The sequence below is a fragment of the Hyla sarda genome, chromosome 6 (genome assembly GCF_029499605.1).
Source record: "Hyla sarda isolate aHylSar1 chromosome 6, aHylSar1.hap1, whole genome shotgun sequence".
Taxonomy (NCBI): domain Eukaryota; kingdom Metazoa; phylum Chordata; class Amphibia; order Anura; family Hylidae; genus Hyla; species Hyla sarda.
In genome coordinates this window covers 58,226,459-58,246,718 of record NC_079194.1, presented here as the reverse complement: position 1 = coordinate 58,246,718, position 20,260 = coordinate 58,226,459, and the positions used below count along the sequence as shown (strand labels likewise).

Sequence of the window (20,260 nt, the reverse complement as noted above, 5' to 3'; positions counted from 1 at the left end):
TACATTTAAAGATCAATGTTGAAATTTGCATTAAGCATGTATTTAGCTACTGCTAAACATCCAAAAATTAAAGGCCCATGGCCAGAAGCATCTTTGAGGCAAGTAGTTCCTGAAAGACACAGGATGAGCCAGGAGCAGGCAATGGCAGTACCAAAGAGGGTTTTATAACCCTAATTGATAACCCAAGAGGGTTTCATAACCAACCGTAATTGGGAAATGTTGGTGTAGCAGCATGGTCTACTCTGAGGCATCTGTCATTGGTGGCTGGAAATCCTGGCTGATCCATCCCTGATTCATCTTGACAAACGTCAGTCCCTCCACATTTTTAATGGACAGACAAGTTCGCCTTGGGGTGAATATGGCCCCGGCCGCACTAAACACCTGCTCTGATGGCACACTACTGGCTGGGCAGGACAGCTTTTCCATAGCAAACTCTGCTAGTTGCGGCCATAAATCAAGTTTGGCTGCCCAGAAGTCCAGAAGATCTTCAATGGTTGTTGGCATGGTCATGTTAAGGTATGCCACTACCTGCTGGTTCAGGTCCTGCTTCATGTCTACCTGCTGCTGATGAGTTGCCTCACTATGCAGGTAAAAAAAGCTACTCATCAGCGACTGTAGACTCAGGCTGCTGCTGATTGAGCTGGTACTGCTCCTGCCACCCCTCCCCAGCAGCCATAGCAGTGGAAGGTGAGTGCAGAGGGCCCCCCGAGTCAGACCTGCGAGTGGATGGACCATGTAGCCGATAGGCATCGGCCAACTGACTACGTAGAATTTCTCTGTAGTAGGTCAGTTTGTCCTCCCTCTCAGTGGGTGTAAAAAAGGCCCCCATTCTGGGACGGTAGCGAGGGTCTAATAAGGTGGAGATCCAGAAGTCATCCTGCTGACGAATTTTGACAATTCGGGGGTTACTACGCAAGCAAATGAGCATGCATCGTGCCATTTGCGCCAGTGACTCGGAGGGTCTACCTGCCTCCATCTCCACTGCATACTGCCACGGTGTGTCTGGGTCCTCTGTCTCGCCTTCCTCATAACCCTCCAGCTCCTCTGGCTGGTCCTGCTCCTCCTCTCTTGTCCGATGACTAGGAACACCGGCCATCTCATCCAACCTAAACTGTGCTCCGCTCTGCCCTTCATCATTCTCCTCCTCCAGTTCAGCCCCCACAGGGCTCATGTAGCCTTGAGATGTAGGCGCAATGTCTCCATTGCCGTGACCAGCCATGGCTTCAATCATTTGTTGTAGGAAATGTAGGAGTGGAATTACGTCATTCATGGCATAATCCAAGCGATTTACAAATACTGTGGCTTCCTCAAAGGGCCTCAGCAATGTCACGTATGAGCTGCCGCTGGTTCACATTGAAGTTACACAGGGGAGTACTCCTATCTGCTTGGATCATCAAGAAATTGTGATGGCTTTTCTTTCTTCGTATAGTCTGTCCAACATATGGAGGGTGGAATTCCGATGTGTGGCAACGTCACAAATAAGACCATTTTGTGAGATACCGTTCTGATGCTGCAGCTCAAGGAAGGTGTGCTTGGCGGTGTACGAGTGGCTGAAGTGCATGCACAGTTTCCTTGCCATTTACAGGATGTTTTGCAAATGGGGTGAAGACTTGAGGAAGTGCTTGACAACCAGATTCAACACGTTTGCCATGCAGGGCGCATGTTTCACACTTCCTTGTCGCAGCGCGGACACAATGTTCTTCCCATTGTCGGTCACCATGGTTCCCATTTCCAGATTTCGTGGAGTAAGCCATACTCGGATTTCTTTACGAATTAAACTTTAGCAGTTCCTCCCCTGTATGACTCCGTTCGCCAAGGCAAACCATGTGAAGAACAGCTTGACACCGCCGTGCCCTACACACATGGTACGATGAAGGGCCACCGAGATTTGGACGTGCAGTGGAGGCCGAGGACACGGCGGAGGATGAGGAGGCGGCGTCGCACACTGTAACAGGACCAACTGCCTGGGAGCAAGAGCGTGGAGGAGGAAGCGGTGTGACCTGTCCAAGTTGCTGTTGTGGCTGTATAGGAACCATATTTACCAAGTGGGCCGTAAAAGACAAGTATTGTCCCTGCCCGTAGTTACAGATTCACACGTCGGCGCTGCCGCGCACTTTTGAACACACCGACAGGCTCAAGGACTGGCCCACCTTCTCTTGTACAAACTTGTGCAGGGCTGGTACTGCCTTCTTCGCAAAAAAATGACGGCTTGGGACTCTCCACCTCGGCTCGGCACAAGCCATCAATTGTCTTAAAGGTGCAGAGTCCACCACTTGAAAAGGGAGGGACTGCAACACCAGCAACTTGGACAGGAGCACATTCAACTTCTGCGCCATTGGATGAGTGGGCGCATACTGTTGTCTCTTGGACATGGCTTCGCCGATGGATTGTTGGCGGAATGGCTGACTAAAAGTGGGAGAAGCAGGAGCGACAGAAGGAGGGTTTGATACACAGCTCCCTTCGGCTGAGGTGGTGGAGCCTTGGCTGGATGAAGGAGGGAGCGGATGGCCATTGGGTGATGCAGCAGGCTGGACCACTACATCGGAGCCACGGTTCTCCCAGGCCACTTTATGGTGGCGAAGCATGTGTTGACGCAGGGCCGTGGTGCCGACATTGGGACCCTGGCCACGCTTCCCCTTCTGCCGACAGATCTTGCATGTGGCTACGTGAACCTCCTCCGGATGCCTTATGAAAAACTCCCACACCGCCGAGTAGCTGATTTTCCCACCCGCAGTCCGCACTAATTGACTGCTACTGGCGCCGTCTCCAGGAACCCCTGTTCCACTACCTCCCGGAAAGGTAGGCTGCCGCGAAGCAGGTGGTCTTCCCCGTGCACGTTTGGCTCCTGAATTTCCACTCCTGCCACCACGCTGCTGTGCACGTCACTGATGTCCTCCTCAGGTTCCCCAACAGTGTTTGCTTCAGGACCCTGAACACTTGCAACACCGCCTCCCACATAACTCTCCGCATCACTACTTGGCCGCCTAGCGGAGCAAGCGGCGCATGTCTCCTCCCCTTCTTGGCTGTCCAGTAGCTGCTGACTGTCCTCTGTTAGATCGTCCTCAGTAAATAGTGGAGCTGAACCCACAGCATAAGATACTTCTTTAGGAGAGGGAACAGCATAGGACAGAGGCAATGGGAGGACAGGGACTGCTCCCGGGCCATGCCAACTGAGGGTTGTGTCTGAGCAACCCAATGACTGTTGACTGGGGGTGTCAGATGTCACTTGTGATGATGTGGATGAGCGTGTTAACCAATCGATGATGGCAGATGGGTTGCTGGTGGAGACATGACCGCTGGCTGATAACGGGAGCTCAGGCCTCTCGCTGCGACTCCTGCTGCCACTCGCCCCAAGTCTGCTGCCAACTCTGCCTGAAGTATTTAGGTCTCTGCCACTCCTTTGTGCACGTCCTGGCACTTCTCTGCCTGACAAACTTAGTGCGTTTATGTGGGCTTGTACTTTTTGATCAAAAATGTATACTAACAACCTGTTAGTTTTTGATATTATGCTGAGAAGCAATCAGATCATTATACAAGATTGTAGATGTGCACCATGTCTGTTTTCTACCCGGATTCCCACTGTGTTTTCTATCCCCTCCTTTTTTTTGTTTGAGCATGTGCTGCACTCTTCCCCACCCCCTCAGCCCAAGCCTATATAAGTAGTAGTTAGCTACACAAGGGCCATTTCTTTCCTAGCAGCCCCCCAGTCTGACTGGGAGAGCATGGTAAGTGAGCTATAACACCTTGTTCACACTGGTGTGGTGCTGTGCGGCGTCCGTTGCTGCTGTGGCGCCGTGTCTGTGGGGAGGTGCGACCCATAGACTGGTTTGAGTGGCATTGGGGCCGCTCTGCCGGTGGGTCGTTTCCCCCCCGTGGGCACTGGTGTCGCGGCGGTGGTGGTCGACATTTTATGCTAGGGACGTTAGGGACCCACTCTAAATAGGTGGCCTTGACGTGGCAAGTGGGCTTGTACCTTTTGATCAAAAATGTATACTAACAACCTGTTAGTTTTTGATATTATGCTTAGAAGCAATCAGATCATTATACAAGATTGTAAATGTGCACCATGTCTGTTTTCTACCCGAATTACAATACGCTACACTACTCTTTAAACAGTATTTGTCTAGAACAGCAGCAGGTGATTACTTACGGCTGTCCTTTCACAGTATGTAGGCTTTTTACAGATTAACAGGTACAAGATGGTACACTACTTGGATGTACGTATGCGGTATGCACTGATGAGTGCAGTAAGATGCGCAACTATAGGCAGAGAAAACTCGGTATTTTTTAAAAACACCAGCTGGTTAATACTATTGTTTGGACTTTGACGGTATGGAGCACCTTGACAGATTAACAGGTACTAAATGGTACAATACTTGGATGTACCTATGCGGTATGCACTGATGAGGGCAGTAATATGCATAACTATACGCAGAAAAAACTCTGTATTTTTGTAAAACACCAGCCAGTGAATACTATTGTTTGGACTTTGACAGTATGGAGCACCTTGACAGATTAACAGGTACTAAATGGTACAATACTTGGATGTACCTATGCGGTATGCACTGATGAGTGCAGTAATATGTGTAACTATACGCAGAAAAAACTCTGTATTTTTTAAAAACACCAGCCAGTGGATACTATTGTTTGGACTTTGACGGTATGGAGCACCTTGACAGATTAACAGGTACTAAATGGTACAACACTTGGATGTACCTATGCGGTATGCACTGATGAGGGCAGTAATATGCGTAACTATACGCAGAAAAAACTCTGTATTTAAAAAAAAAAAAAAAAAAAACAGCCGGTGAATACTATTGTTTGGACTTGCACAGTATGTAGCCCCTTGACAGATTAACAGGTGCAAAATGGTACAAATGCACTACAGTGCAATGAACAATTACATATTTCTGAACAGCAGCAGGACCCAACAGTGCAGCACCACAAAAATACAAAAAATACACGGATTAAACCCTAAATTGCACTCTGTCACACAATTCTGAGCAGCAGAAGATTTGCGGAGCAAAAAAAAAACTAATTTGGGCTGAAAAATTAGGAGATAAAATGCTTCAGAAAGTTCAGGCAGCTTGAAGATCTTATGAGGCAGCTGACAGCTATCTGCCCCTCTCTGCTGCAATGCTCAATAACGTGAATAGGAGGTTTAGCTATCAATGATCCTCCTGTCTTTCCCTAATGCTGATGTGACTAGCAGTTGCAGTGTAACGCTGTGGTATGAGCTATTCACACACACGCAGTCCTGTTCTCTCTATCTGAGTGCATAGATGAAATGAAGAGAGGCAAGATGGACGCCGATTATATAGGGGCTGTGACATCACAGGGGTCAGTGAACACTGATAGGCTGCATCTCACATGTGATTCAGGGTCAGCCCGCCTACCTTCATTCCCGCCGCTGTTTCCCACCCTCTCATAATCCCCTGCCCCATGTACTCACATGTGGATCCACCATCTTAGGTCTCCAATAACCTGGAACGCTGTAAAATGGAGTTTAACCCCTTAAGGATCGGGGTTTTTTCCGTTTTTGCATTTTCGTTTTTTGCTCCTTGCCTTTAAAAAATCATAACTCTTTCAATTTTGCACCTAAAAATCCATATGATGGCTTATTTTTTGCGCCACCAATTCTACTTTGTAATGACATCAGTCATTTTGCCCACAAATCTACGGTGAAACGGAAAAAAAAATCATTGTGCGACAAAATTGAAAAAAAAAAACGCCGTTTTGTAACTTTTGGGGGCTTCCGTTTCTACGTAGTACATTTTTCGGTAAAAATGACACCTTATCTTTATTCTGTAGGTCCATTTGATTAAAATGATACCCTACTTATATAGGTTTGATTTTGTCGGACTTCTGGAAAAAATCATAACTACATGCAGGAAAATTAATACGTTTAAAATTGTCATCTTCTGACCCCTATAACTTTTTTATTTTTCCGTGTATGGGGCAGTATGAGGGCTCATTTTTTGCGCCGTGATCTGAAGTTTTTAACGGTTTCATTTCTGCATTGATAGAACTTATTGATCATTTTTAAATGATATAAAAAGTGACCAAAAATGCACTATTTTGGACTTTGGAATTTTTTTGCGCGCACGCCATTGACCGAGTGGTTTAATTAATGATATATTTTTATAATTCAGACATTTCCGCACGCGGTGATACCATATATGTTTATTTTTATTTTTATTTACACTGTGTTTTTTTTTTTTATTGGAAAAGGAGGGTGATTCAAACTTTTAATAGGGGAGGAGTTAAATGATCTTTATTCACTTTTTTTTTCACTTTTTTTTTGCAGTGTTATAGGTCCCATAGGGACCTATAACACTGCACACACTGATCTTCATCATTGATCACTGGTTTCTCATAGGAAACCAGTGATCGACGATTCTGCCGCATGACTGCTCATGCCTGGATCTCAGGCACTGAGCAGTCATTCGGCGATCGGACAGCGAGGAGGCAGGTAGAGGCCCTCCCGCTGTCCTGCAAGCTGTTCGGGATGCCGCGATTAGCCACGGCTATACCGAACAGCCCGACTGAGCTAGCCGGCAACTTTCACTTTCGCTTTTAGCCGCGATCGGCGCTGCGCGCTATTAGAGGTGGGTCCCGGCTTCACTATGACGCCGGGCCCGCCGTGATATGACGCGGGGTTACTGTGTAACCCTGCGTTATATCAGGAGAGCAGGACCAAGGACGTACTGGTACGTCCTTGGTCCTTAAGGGGTTAATGAAGCGATTCGCGCGATCGAATCGCGGCAATATTCGCATTCGTTGCAAATCGAATTTTTCATGAAATTCGTAACGAATTCGGGTTCGTCAACTTCGATTCTCTCATCTCTAGTTATAATTTAGGTGTCATCACAAAACAGCAGCAGGAGTTCATACTGTTTCCAGTATGCCCAGTCTTCCATGCACTGCCCAAAATACATAAAAATATATTTCCCCCTCCATTGCGACCGATTGTTGCGGATATAGGGGCAGTTCTGGAAAGACTGGGTGCCTGGATAGACAGCTTGATTCAGCCTCTTGCAGTCCGTACCTCAGGGTATATAAAAGGGGATAATATGCCTGATTTCAGGAGTCCAGCCTCTGGGGACGCCCGTGATCTTGCACGCGGCACCCCGTTTGTAATCAGTCCCCGGAGTGTGTTCGCTCCGCCCACGTGTGACGTCACGCTCCGCCCCTCACTGCAAGCCTACGCTCCGGGGACTGATTACAAACGGGGTGCCGCGTGCAAGATCACAGGCATCCCGAGGGGCGGGTCTCCCGCGATCAGGCATCTTATCCCCTATCCTTTGGATAGGGGATAAGATGTGTAAGCACCGGAGAACCCCTTTAAGGACACAAAATCATTACTATCTGCTGTAAAAAATATGAAATGGGGAAAAAAAAGATGCATGGATTTCCTGTGATGTCATGTCATTATATTCTTGTATACCCCACTCAGAAGCTCTTTTGGCAGTCGAATATCACATCAGAAAATACAGTTAATATGATGACATACTTTGTGAATATATTTTGGCGGTGTTGGGTTTCTTGCTTAAGCACAATTATTTTTGTTTTGATAATGATTTCTATATTCAGATATCGGGTTGCCCTATGGGCGCTAAATTTTCACCTACCCTGGCTAATTTGTTTATGGCCTACTGGGAGAAGAGTCATCTATATTCTGCCATTAATCTATTCTCATCCTATATAGGATGGTATGGCAGATATATGGATGACCTCCTCCTGGTGTGGTCTGGTGGCAGAGCAGAGGTAAATGATTTCCTTGAGTAAATCAATAACAATGTTATGAATCTTAGATTGGAATGGGGCAGTAGCCAAATTAATTTCCTAGAAATTACATTAACAGGTAATCCTGCAAAGAATTCTATATATTCTAAACTGTATAGAAAACCAAATTCTGGAAATAGTATGTTAGAGAGTTTGTTAGGGCCAAAAGAGCCTCCTCAGATAATATATTGTATTAACAATCTTGTAATGACATCATAGTAAGACTACAAAAAAGAGATTATGGGGCTGGCATTTTAAATAGAGCAAAAAGTATAGTAGATGGTAAAGATCGTAATGCATATCTTTACTCAGAAAATTCCAACATAAATGAAGGGAAAAAAAATTAAGAAAGCAATCAGTTATCCAAATAAGAATCACCCTGTAACATTTTCCACCCCCTACAGTACTCATTTCAATCAAATTAAAGGTATTATACAAAAGCAATTACCGGCATTATACGAAAACGAGGAGGTCTGCAGGGTATTAAATGGTGGAGTTAGAATTGTGGCTAAGAAAGGTAGGACCTTACAAGCAAGTTTATCGACTAGTGATTTTAAGGAAAATAAAAAAGAATGCTGGCTAAATACAGTAGGCAATTACGGCTGCTCACGCCCGAGGTGCAACCTGTGTAATTATATGACACGCACTAAACAATTTAAATCATCAGCGAATGGACAAACATATAATATCAGATCTTTTATAAATTGTGAATAAGCGCGCATCCACGCGCCTGCGCATTCTGCGTAATTAGGGCCGCGGATAGATTACATACATGAGCGTGGCCGAGAACGTGATCACAGTGATGGCGGCGAGTCATGTGAGCATAGTGCATCACATGACCGGCCAACCGGGAGCATTGCAAGCGGATGTAAACAGCTTGTAAGGGCTGTCAATCACACGTCCGGTTCACAGATTGGCCCGCAGGACATCATTGCGGAATGGGCAGCTACAAACTTGGCATGTGACGCGCTACACATTCAACCAGGATTGGTCAATAAACACTTCTGCTTATAACAAGGAGGGCTATTGGTGTTATCTTCTGGGCGGTTTGAGGTTTGGATTGGCTTGCAGTCTGAAGTACTCTGATTGGCTGCAAGCACCTTACACATACAGGGACACCATATAAATAGGCTCATTCTACCATGACACTCAATGCTGTCAGCTGTCTCCTTGATAAAGCCACATCAAGTGGCCAAACATGTCGAGGTGTGACAGTATTGTATTTTAACTAGCAACTCCACTGCAGTCTATGCCTAATCACAGCCAATAAAAAAGGTCAAGGCTTAGCACTCACGCCTGCGGTGCACAGCGGGTGCGAGAAACCAGGTGGTCATAACACCTTGATATACAGCGTGTGTTTAAACAATGACTAGATGTCACGCATATAAGTGGCTATATAGTAGGGAATCATTCATCTCACTCTCTGAAATATCCAGTTTTTCAGAATCCTTTAGTCAACTCCCTACCTATATATCTGAGACAGGAGATTTGAGTCTAACTGTATTGACTCAATGTCAATGACTCAGTGTTTACAATATATCCTGTACAGTAAGTCTGAAAAATCATGCAACAAACATACATATTTAGTAGAAGTACGAGAGGTTATTACGGGAGTTTAACCCTTGCGGGTAGCGAGAGTTTAATCTTAGTATCCAAAAAGCTTCTCTCTTATACACTGCATGGGACCAGTCCCCTCCTCTTTGAGGATTGGGTACACGTTCAATTCCCGTCACTAAAATAGACCTTGAGTATCCCGCAATAACCTCTAGTACTTCTACTAAATATGTATGTTTGTTGCAAAATTGATAATTTTTCAGACTTATCGTACAGGATGTATTGTAAACACTTAGCATTCATTGATTTTTTTGGGTCTTTTCTCCTTTATATATTTTTTTGGTTTCAAAATCTTTTTTTGTAAATTTTCATGTTTTATTTTTTACCCTGCTCTAATGGGTTAATATCCAAGAAATAATTTCTACTCCTCCCAGGAAGTGACGGCAGATGACGACTTGCAAATGCGGAGTGGGTTGTTCTGAACCATGTGTTCTTTTTGCATGAAGTATATAAGGTCAAACATCACACTCTCTTTTTGCCATAACTTAGGACTGATTAGTCCGAAATGCATTGGCGCAGGTTTATTTTTTTATTTTTCGTTTGGATTTTAACATGGACTAATACATTTTGGACTTTTAATTTTTCATAATTTTTCATAATCTTCCGAGGAGCTGGAATCTTTTCCTTTCTCTATTACGATATCGAGGACAACGGCCCGACTATCTCCTGGCTTCCAGACAATATATTTTTCTTTGACTGGGACAGATGAAGCCAGACATAAATGTGGAAGCAGATGACTTTGTATATTTGATCCAACAGAACATGCTTCAAGTACAGTGACCATTACTCATTTTCTTCATTTTTACACTTAAAACTGAAATAGGCAGGAGAACTTGTCTCAGAGACAGCACCTTAGGAGAGAAAGAACGCTGGTTGCGGGCTGCATGGGTCGTGACATCATGGCCACACCCCTAATGATGTCACGTCATGCCCCCTTTGCATTGCATTGCATTGAGGGGGCTTGGCCATGATGTCACAACCAGCACGGCCCGCAACGAGCGTTAGGAACAAAATGTTTTGCGCGCTGGGGCAGTGGAGTATCCCTTTAACTCATTTTGTTATTGCTGGGAGGATGAAATAGTTACTGAATATCCTGATCTCTTCCCATGAGATTCTATGCAGCTGAACTGATCTGTGGAACCTCATACCTGCATTATTAATTGCTAAGTAGATCCACATCCTAGATCCACAAACAATGCTGCATTTATAACTACAACATTAGAACTGATCAGGTTTACAGTTGTAAAAAATTTCATATAATCTGAAACATGCTCCACAATAGCAGAATATACTGCTGAGCTTATAATGAAGCAAATATTTCAATTAAAAAAGGGCCATATTACTCTTCTAAGTAGTGGAACCGAGAGAAAAAAAGGCTGTAATGTGTCTTCTGATGTCATGCAAGACTTAGTGACCTGGACATAAAGTGATTTGCATAATTTGTTTAAATGGGCACTGTCATTAAAATAAATGTTTGCTGTCGCATGCCTTATGGTTAATAAAAATCTTTGTTTAAAAAAAAAGTTTTTTATGTTTTATTTGTGTTTAAAAAAGCTTCCACTAGGTGTCTCCCTACTTGTCCAGAGCACATTTCCCCATAGACACATTTCTTGTATAGACTTACAGACTTTGGGCTCCTGCTGGCCTGGAAGAAGTCCAAAATCAGGAAATGCAGTCTGGAGTGCTGAGGGGGGGGGGGTTGCAGACTTAGCCAATCATAGCTCCTCTCACACACTGAACTGCTCTGGGCTGTGTGTAACAGAGTGAGGGAGGAAGTTCTCAGCTTTATGACTTCGGATGATATCACACCTGCTGGGGAACGCCCCTTCCCAGTCTGTGAATCTGACTGAGACTGAGCAGAAAATGCAGAGCAATATCAAGGTAGAAAACTAACAAATAATAAAAATAAAGGCAGGGGGTGGTTCATCATGATGGGGTCAGTGAACTGTGAGGATTCAAAAATTTAACAAGATCATGACAGGTACTCTTTAAGGATTCAATTACCTGGACTAAGGATAGATTCTGAATTGGGACCCATAACATTTAAAACATAACTATTAATACGGGTGCGATAAGGAAATGGTTAACCAGTTCAGGACTCGTTTTTTCCTCCTTACCTTTTAAAAATCATAACCCTTTCAATTTTCCACCTAAAAATCCATATGATGGCTTATTTTTTGTGCCACCAATTCTACTTTGCAGTGACATTAGTAATTTTACCCAAAAATCCACTGTGAAATGGAAAAAAAAATCATTGTGCGACAAAATTAAAGAAAAAACGCCATTTTGTAACTTTTGGGGGCTTTTCGGTAACAATGACATTGATGATAATGACAATGAAAATGACATTGATGATATTCTGTAAGTCCATATGGTTAAAATGATACCCTACTTATATAGTTTTGATTTTGTCATACTTCTGGAAAAAATCATAACTAAATGCTGGAAAATGTATACGTTTAAAAATGTCCTCTTCTGACCCCCATAACTTTTTTATTTTTCCGCATATGGGGGTGAATGAGGGCTCATTTTTTGCGCTGTGATCTAAAGTTTTTATCAATACCATTTTTGTTTTGATCGAACTATATTTGAGCTATATTTGATAACATGTCTAACTGAGCTATATTTACACATTTCTTGATGGCCAAAAATACAGCTTAAAGAGTATCTGACACCCTGTTCACCACACTAAACCTAATATACTTGGTTATAATGTGAGTGAACAGCTTTACAAAGAGGGGTCACTTACTTTTCCGTTTAGTATTTTCAGAGTTATGGCACTGAAACCCCCCAGCTCTGCGCATTGGAGACAGGGAGATGGCCCCTGCCTCCTCCATATTCTCCATCTGGTCCACCCCCGTAATAGATATGCTAATGACTGCTGGAGAGCTCAGAGAGCAGAATCCTCAGCAATTCAGCTAGGAATTTCCTTGTGGAATTTCCCCTGTGTGGAAGGGCTCTCAAAAAGACAAAATAGATTAAGTGAACTCTTATGGCAGACCTGGGGGTCATTGTTAGGCCCCTCGCTGCCACAGCAACCAGTCAGAGCCCCGTGATAATGTTGAGAGAGGCTCCCTCTGTCTAACCACCTAGATGCCACAATCACTATTGCCCGGGGCATCTAGTGGGTTCAACAACCAGGATTGGTGTTTTCTTTGATCTCCAAAGTTACAGCAGGAGCTTGTCTGTGTAATACAGCCTGGTTCCTGCCACAAATCGTGCAGGTGCACAGACTGCATCAATAAAATGTACATCATGGAACTGTACAGTCACCCATTACATACATTTTCATGGGTTGTTAAAAGGTAAGACAAATTTTAGGACATCTCAACTTTCTCAATTTTATTTATTTATGTAAAACTAAGTGCATTTTTTTTATTTCACAGTAACAATTTGGACTATGATGTAAGGTTCTTTACATAAAGTATCAATTCAAATACATTTTAATCTCACGTTTTAATGCAACAAAACCAGAAAAGCACCAGTTGTCAGGACCCGGACTGGTATGCAGGAAGGACACTGGAGTGGATCCTCTGTGTCAGTGAGGCGATGGCGTGGGCCGTACCAGGGGAACGGAATCTATGAGATTACTGGTTTTCACCAGAGCCTGCCGCAAAGCAGGATGGACTTGCTGCGGCAGGTAACCCCCAGGTCGTTCCACCCGATAGCAACTCAACCTCACTGATAGCTGAGACAGGCGCGGTACACAAGGACAAGGCAAGGCGAGGTCAGACGTAGCAGAAGGTAAAGGAAGGCAGCAAGGTTTGTAATCAGGGGCAACGGCAAGGGGTCTGGATACACAGGCTAGGGAACACACAGAAACGCTTTCTCAGGGCATAAGGCAACAAGATACGGCAAGGACAGGAAGGGGAAGTGGGTTTATATGGGAAATAGGAGTGATTAAACTATTTGGGCCAAGCACCAATTAATGGTGCACTGGCCCCTTAAATTTCATAGAGCCAGAGCACACGCGCCCTAGAGAGCGGGGCCGCGCGCCCCTGGACGGGACTGAAGGAGGATGAGGCAGGTGAGTGGAACGGGATGCGACTCGCGGGCGGGCACCTGGAGCGCTCGGCGTAACACCAGTGAGGGGTGAATACTTTTGCAAGGCACTCTAAGATTCCATAATTCATGGACAAATTACTACTTTTACCACATAGCTGTAATAGCAGAAGGCCCATCTCCCGTGCAACCTGTTTAGCTGCACAGAGGCTCTTAAGACAAGTGGTCAGTATGGTTTATAGTCTAAATATTTGTCCCCTACCACCATGCTATGAACCTTCTGTGCACCTCTCTCCATACAAGTGTGAGGGATGTGGAGAGGAGCGAAATGTTTCCTAACAGCAGCTACTGATCTTAAGGACTGGCTTCAGACTTGCATTCATTTTGTAGTATAGTAGTATGGCTGTGTAACAACCATTAGAGGGCGGTGTTGCTGCAGCTGCTGATAGAAAGCACTCCTGAAGCTGCGTAAACAAGACTATTTGCAATCTATTTAATACTCGCTTAACAACACAACAATAACCCAAGCAAAAAAGTAGTAAAGAAGATTTTGCCTTGTACAGTTATCTTTTATTACTGGCAGCTCCTGAACGTGGCTCTATGATGATCCTTCCACACTTGTCAAGATTAGCCAAGTACATGAGCATTTGATGTACCCCCAAGGTTCTTCTACATCAGGGCTTCTAAACCCTTTTTTCCACTGGGGCCTCACCTGCCACAACCTGAACATATCTAGGCCTCGCTATTTGTCAAAGTTCATGCCAAAGTGAAAATTCTCAATTTACTTTAAAAGGGGTTGTCCGATAAAAATGATATTATCCCATATTAACAGGATAGGGCATAAGTATCAACCTCTGGGACCCCTAGGATCTTCAAAACAACACCCGCGACTCTCAGTGAGAGTGTGTGCTGTAGACAACCTGCACTCCATACATTTGATTCACCAAAACTTGACTAGAGCATCTCCGCCTGCCCGCAATCCCCTGTGGATAGGGGATAAGATCATTTAAACTGGGTAACCCTTTTATTTTATCTAATCACCCCAGCATGACCATGAATAAGAAAACAAGTGAAATACACTTCTAAACCAAAAAAAGTTAAAATAAAAAAAAGGCTTCAGACGCTTTGACTTTTTTTTACAGTGCTAAAATAGAAAATAAAATCAAGTGTTCAGTTTCCCCATCATTCTGCTCTCAATACCCCATAAAGAAAAACTGTATGATAGAAATCTTTGCTAATTTATTGAACAGAAACACTGAAATATTGCATTGCCATAATTTAGACCCATGGCATTGTGTCTCAGGGCTCTTTTGATCACTGAAAACAATCTCAGACACCTGTGATAATTAGATTGCCAGGTGAGCCCAATTTAAGGAAAAACTACTAAAGGTAGGGTGTTCCATATTATTAAGCAGAGCACCATTTTCAAGCAATATGGAGAAGAAATTGGATCTCTCTGCTGCCGAAAAGAGTGAAAAAGTTCAATGCAGTGGACGAGGTATGAAAACATTAGATATTTCACGAAAACTTAAGCGTGATCATCGCACTGTTAAGAGATTTGTGGCTGATTCAGAGCACAGACGGGTTTGTGCAGATAAAGGCACATTGAGGAAGATTTCAGCCAGATCCATGCATTGGATCAAGAGAGGAGCTGCTAAAATACCATTACATAGCAGCACACAGATATTTGAAGCTGCTGGTGCCTCTGGAGTCCCATGGACATCAAGGTGTAGAGTCCTCCAGAGTCTTGCAACTGTGCATAAACCATCTATTCAGCCACCATTAACCAATGCTCACAAGCAGAAATGGCTGCACTGGGCAGAAAAATGCATGAAGATTCATTTTCAAACAGTCCAGTTCACTGATGAGTGCAGTGCAACTCTGAATGGTCCATGGACCATTGGATGGATGGAGTAGGAGATGGTTGGTGGACAGCCACCCTGTTCCAAAAAAAGGCTGCAACGTCAGCAAAGCGGTGGTGGAGTCATGTTTTGGGCTGGAATCATGGAAAGAGAGCTGGTCAGCCCCTTTAGGGTCCCCGAAGGTGTAAAGATGACCTCTGCAAAGTATGAGGAGTTTCTGATTGACCACTTTCTTCCCTGCTACAGAAGGAAGAACTATGCTTTGCGTCATAAAATCCTCTTCATACATGATAATGCACAATCTCATGCCACAAAGAATACCTCAGCATCAATGGCTGCTATGGGTATAAAAAGGAGAGAAAGTCATGGTGGGGCCTCCATCCTCCCCTGACCTCAATCCTATTGAGAACCTTTGGAGCATCCTCAAACAAAAGATCTATGAGTGTGGGAAGCAGTTTACATCCAAACAGCAGCTCTGGGAGGCTATTCTGACATCTTGCAAACAAATTCATGCAGAAGCTGTACTAAAACTCACAAGTACAATGGATGCAAGACTTGGGAAGCTGCTATCAAATAAGGGATCCTATGTTAAAATGTAACATGACGATTTCCGGTTCCGGAGTCATGCTGTAAGGATGCGTGCACATCAGCTCCGCACCCAGTCTCGGCATTTCTCTGCTAATCTGCATCGTTGACCCCTGCTTGGGTGCTCTACCTCCAACATCAAGGTGGTGGGATTACATGGAAAGATATTTGCTGAGGATGGGCCACAGGAATTGCACTAAAAGCCAAGGCAGAGCTGAATAGGGAGAGGATAGGGATTTGTTCCAGATTGATTATGTTCGGCTCATGAAGGAGGTCGCTAAAAGGCTACAGGACACGGTTAGTGCTTCTGTTCAGGCCTCCCTGGCACAATTACAGATGGAGGTGGCAGAGCTCACTCACCAGCTAAAAGAGGTGGATGATAGAATGCAGGGGTTGGAGCACGTTACGGGCGCTCTGTCTGACAGGATGGCTGAAATTGAGAAAGAAAACAGGCGGTTATGGGATAAAGTGGACGATCGTTCAAGGAGGAACAATTTAAGGATCGTGGGCATTCCTGAACAGGTCCCTACTCGTCACTTGCGTCATATCTGCGAGTCGGTGCTACCGCAATTTCTGGTCTTACCTTACAGATGTAGGGGCCCTGATATTCGCTCTGATCCTGACAAGGAACTTCACCAAGCTTTGATCGACCGAGGCAAGTCATTGTCAAGTATCTGGATTTTACAGACAAGGTGGACTTACAGAGGGCATTACGCCAATGAAAGGAAGGACTTTTTCTGGAGGGAAGCAAGTTGCTCATCTTTGGTGATTTTATGTTGGAGGTGGCCAGACGGCACAAATTGCTGTCGCCCCTTTGCTCTGAGCTTCAAAAACGCCAGATCCGCTTTGATCTCTTATACCCTGCAGTCCTGCAAGTTTTTTACCAGGACGGTTCTATGTATTGGTTTTCAGTGGGCAGGCTCTAAGAATATTACTCATATGTTTTCTTGGTATTGCCTAACGCTTCCCTTTGTTTACTTAAATAATGAGAGTTATCTCCTCGAATGTTAAAGGGCTCAGGTTGCCCGAAAAGCGTGGTATGGTGCTACGGCACCTTAAGTCACACTCCCCTGATATTGCTCTACTGCAAGAGACACATTTGGAGGAGGCTGATTTCATAAAGATGAGGAGATGGTGGGTTGGGAAGGTGGTTGGGTTGGTTCCCCTTCAGTGGGGCGTAAGGCTGGTGTTCTAATCCTGATACGCAAGGCATTTCAGCATGAGATCCTTTCAGTGTCTCATGATGTGGAAGGTAGATGGTGTAAAATGCTTTTGCGATCCCAATCTGGAGAGTGTGAGATTTTGAATGTGTAAAGTTCAAATGGACCATACACTGCTCAGCTTCAACATAGTACCACGACTGATAAAGTTGTGGCAGGTGATTTCAATGATGTGATGTCACAGTTGGAAGTAAGATAGACAGAGTAACAGACTTGGTGTCCGTTCACAGGGAAGACGAAGGGAAACAGTCTTATGCAAATGGGCGACTCAGTTAGGACTGGTTGACATGTGGTGCCTTTTGCACACTGACTCACGTGAGTACACGCATTATTCCTATTTACAGGACTCATAGTCTCGCATAGATCATGTTTTTGTTACTCACTCACTAGTATCCCGGGTGTTGCATAGCCGTATTGCGGACCTTGTAATTTCCGACCATGCCCCCGAAATTTCCAAAGTGCAGATACAGTGCCAAAAGGCACAGATTATATTTGACGCTTCCCCCAAGGGTTGGCAAGGGAGAATGGGTTTAGGCTTTAGAAAATTAAATAGAGATTCCACAATCATACATAGTGAGACTAGCAGGGAAGATCATTTAATTATGATGAACTAGAAACTGTGGATGCAGTATAGGGGGATCATGAGAAACAAGAACAGTCTGAGGAATTAAATTTATCCATACTCACTATACATGACCCAGTACACATTGAAAATACTAATAGAGCTAACAGCTCAGAAACTGAAAATCCGAGTAGGGGGGAGGCATTAACCTACTCTCAAGCAATTAACAACCACAAAAAGGATATGCATTCAAAGACCTTTGGCAATCAAATGACTGATATGCTTACATATACTACTCCTAAAACAACGGTTTAATATAGTCTTAACGTAGAAAATAGATATTCACCGCTTCAGTTGGAGGAAGGTAGTACCAGCACAAAAAGAAATCCAGCACGCCCATTGAAATATGTGGACAAAACTGGAGACACAAGACCAAAACAAAAAATTAATGTACCTCAAAAACAAAGGAATTTAAAACAGGATTTTTTTTCAAAAAAGGAGGGCCCCCGTAAAAGAGGCAAAAGGGGCAGGAAGCTCTCCAAAAAAAAGATACCAATAATAGAGGAAAAGGAGCAACAACAAAAAGTATTCAATATCAGCAGCCATATCCTAACCTTTGGAGAACAAAAATTGTTACAGAAGGGTTTAAAATATGCCCCCACTCGTCCCATTAATACGTTTGAAGCCTATATAGGCATAAAAAAGTTCATGAGGACCCTAACTTTAAAAAAATACTTTTTGAAAAACCCTCAAAATAGTATTAACGCATCCAATTACTCAACAGACACCGTCTATATCCACACGGATCTCAAAAATAAATCCAGATTTTTTCCGCACGGAGTATTCGGATGCGATGCATGCCTTCGAGAACATGGTAACTAGAGACTTACGAAAAATAAAAACTAATCAAAAACTGAATTTAAACCCACAGGAAATTCAAGCATTAAAAAGTTTACAAACTAACAACAATATAGTAATTCGACCAGCCGATAAAGGGGGCAGTATAGTGATTCTGGACAATGATATGTACCATCGGGAATGTATGCGCCTTCTGGATGACACTCAGACATACCAAAAACTACGAGCTGACCCTACAACAATATATCAAAAAGAACTAAACCAATTATTGGAAGAGGGAATGAAAACGGAAATTCTAACAAAAAAGGAAAAGGATATTGTTGCCACAAATGGCCCTAGAATTCCCGTCTTTTATCATATCCCAAAAATCCATAAATGTACTAAAAATCCACCGGAGAGGCCCATTATATCGGGGATAGGGTGTCTTACAGCCAACTTATCGAAATATATAGACAGCCACCTCCAACCGTGTGTTACGAAGCTCCCAGCATTTTTAAAAGATATGGCCCATGTATTACAGTTATTAAATTCAATTACATGGAGAGAAGATTTTATTATTGGCACCCTAGACATCACGTCTCTATAAAGTGATAGAGCATAAAACGGGTCACCAGGCGTCAGAACATTTTCTAAACCTACAAAATATGCCTATTAATCAAGTTAATTTTATAGGTGAATGTATTAGTTTTATTTTGAATCATAATTATTTTAACTATGAAGGATCATTTTATAACCAACAATGGGGAACCGCCATGGGGACGAAGTTCGCGCCAAGTTACTCTAATCTGCACGTAGGATTATGGGAGGAATCCAATATCTTCCCCAATGGTAACCTGTGATCGCGAACCTCGTCCTATGGCGGAGGTTTATTGATGACGTTTTATTTATTTTGAGGGGAGGCACTGAAAGTCTGACTTTATTTTTAACTGAGATCAATAAAAATGACTTATTTTTAAAATTTACGGCTTCTTTTAGTCAGACTACAGTTCACTTTTTAGATCTTACCATTAATATCTTAAACAACCAAATATCCACACAAACATATACCAAACCTACAGACAGTAACAGTTACATCCATATTGACAGTTGCCACTTACCCATTTGGTTAAAGAATATCCCCAGGAGTCAGTTTTTACGTCTTTGCAGAAACTGCACAGAGGAGACACAGTTTAACCAAGAAGCAAAGGTTCTAAAGGAAAAGTTCATTAGCAAAGGGTATAAGAAATATACAGGAACCAGTACTTAATACAAATAGAGGGGATCTAATTTCAGTTAAAGAAAAAACAAAAAAACAAGAAATAATTAAAGAAATAACAAGAATACCAATAATAACACAGTATAATAAACAGAGTTTTACTTTTCAGAAAATAGTAAAAAAATTACTGGAACATTTTACTAGAGGATAAAATTCTGGGCGATATACCCCCGAAAAATCCGTCTTTTGTCTATAAAAAGGCCCAAAATATTGGGAATAAAATAGCGCCCACAGTACGTAATAAAACTATAACAAATACAAAGAACAGACAAAAGGAAGAGCAAATTTCTTAGCCCTGAAAAATGGGTTCTTTCCATGCAAGATGTGTCCTGCCTATAAAATTATGGAAAACCGTCACCCTGTAACCAGTGTGAAAAATGAACAAGAGGGAACCGAATGTAAAATTAGGAGTCATATCCATTGTAAGACCCAGGGTGTGAAATATGCAATACGGTGCCCCTGCAATAAAACATATGTAGGGCACACAAAAAGGCAGTTGGGAATCAGAATTAAAGAA

At 43.4% G+C, this 20,260-nt stretch overlaps 1 long non-coding RNA gene across 1 annotated transcript in view; it reads right to left on the bottom strand.

Annotated features, from left to right (window-relative positions):
* The window catches only part of LOC130275633 (uncharacterized), a 50,442-nt gene extending 30,763 nt beyond the window's left edge, over positions 1-19,679 (bottom strand). Inside the window, exon 1 of the long non-coding RNA XR_008844850.1 lies at positions 19,586-19,679. This is a non-coding gene — a long non-coding RNA (uncharacterized LOC130275633). The remainder of the gene's footprint in view (positions 1-19,585) is intronic.
* Positions 19,680-20,260: the final 581 nt, after the last annotated feature.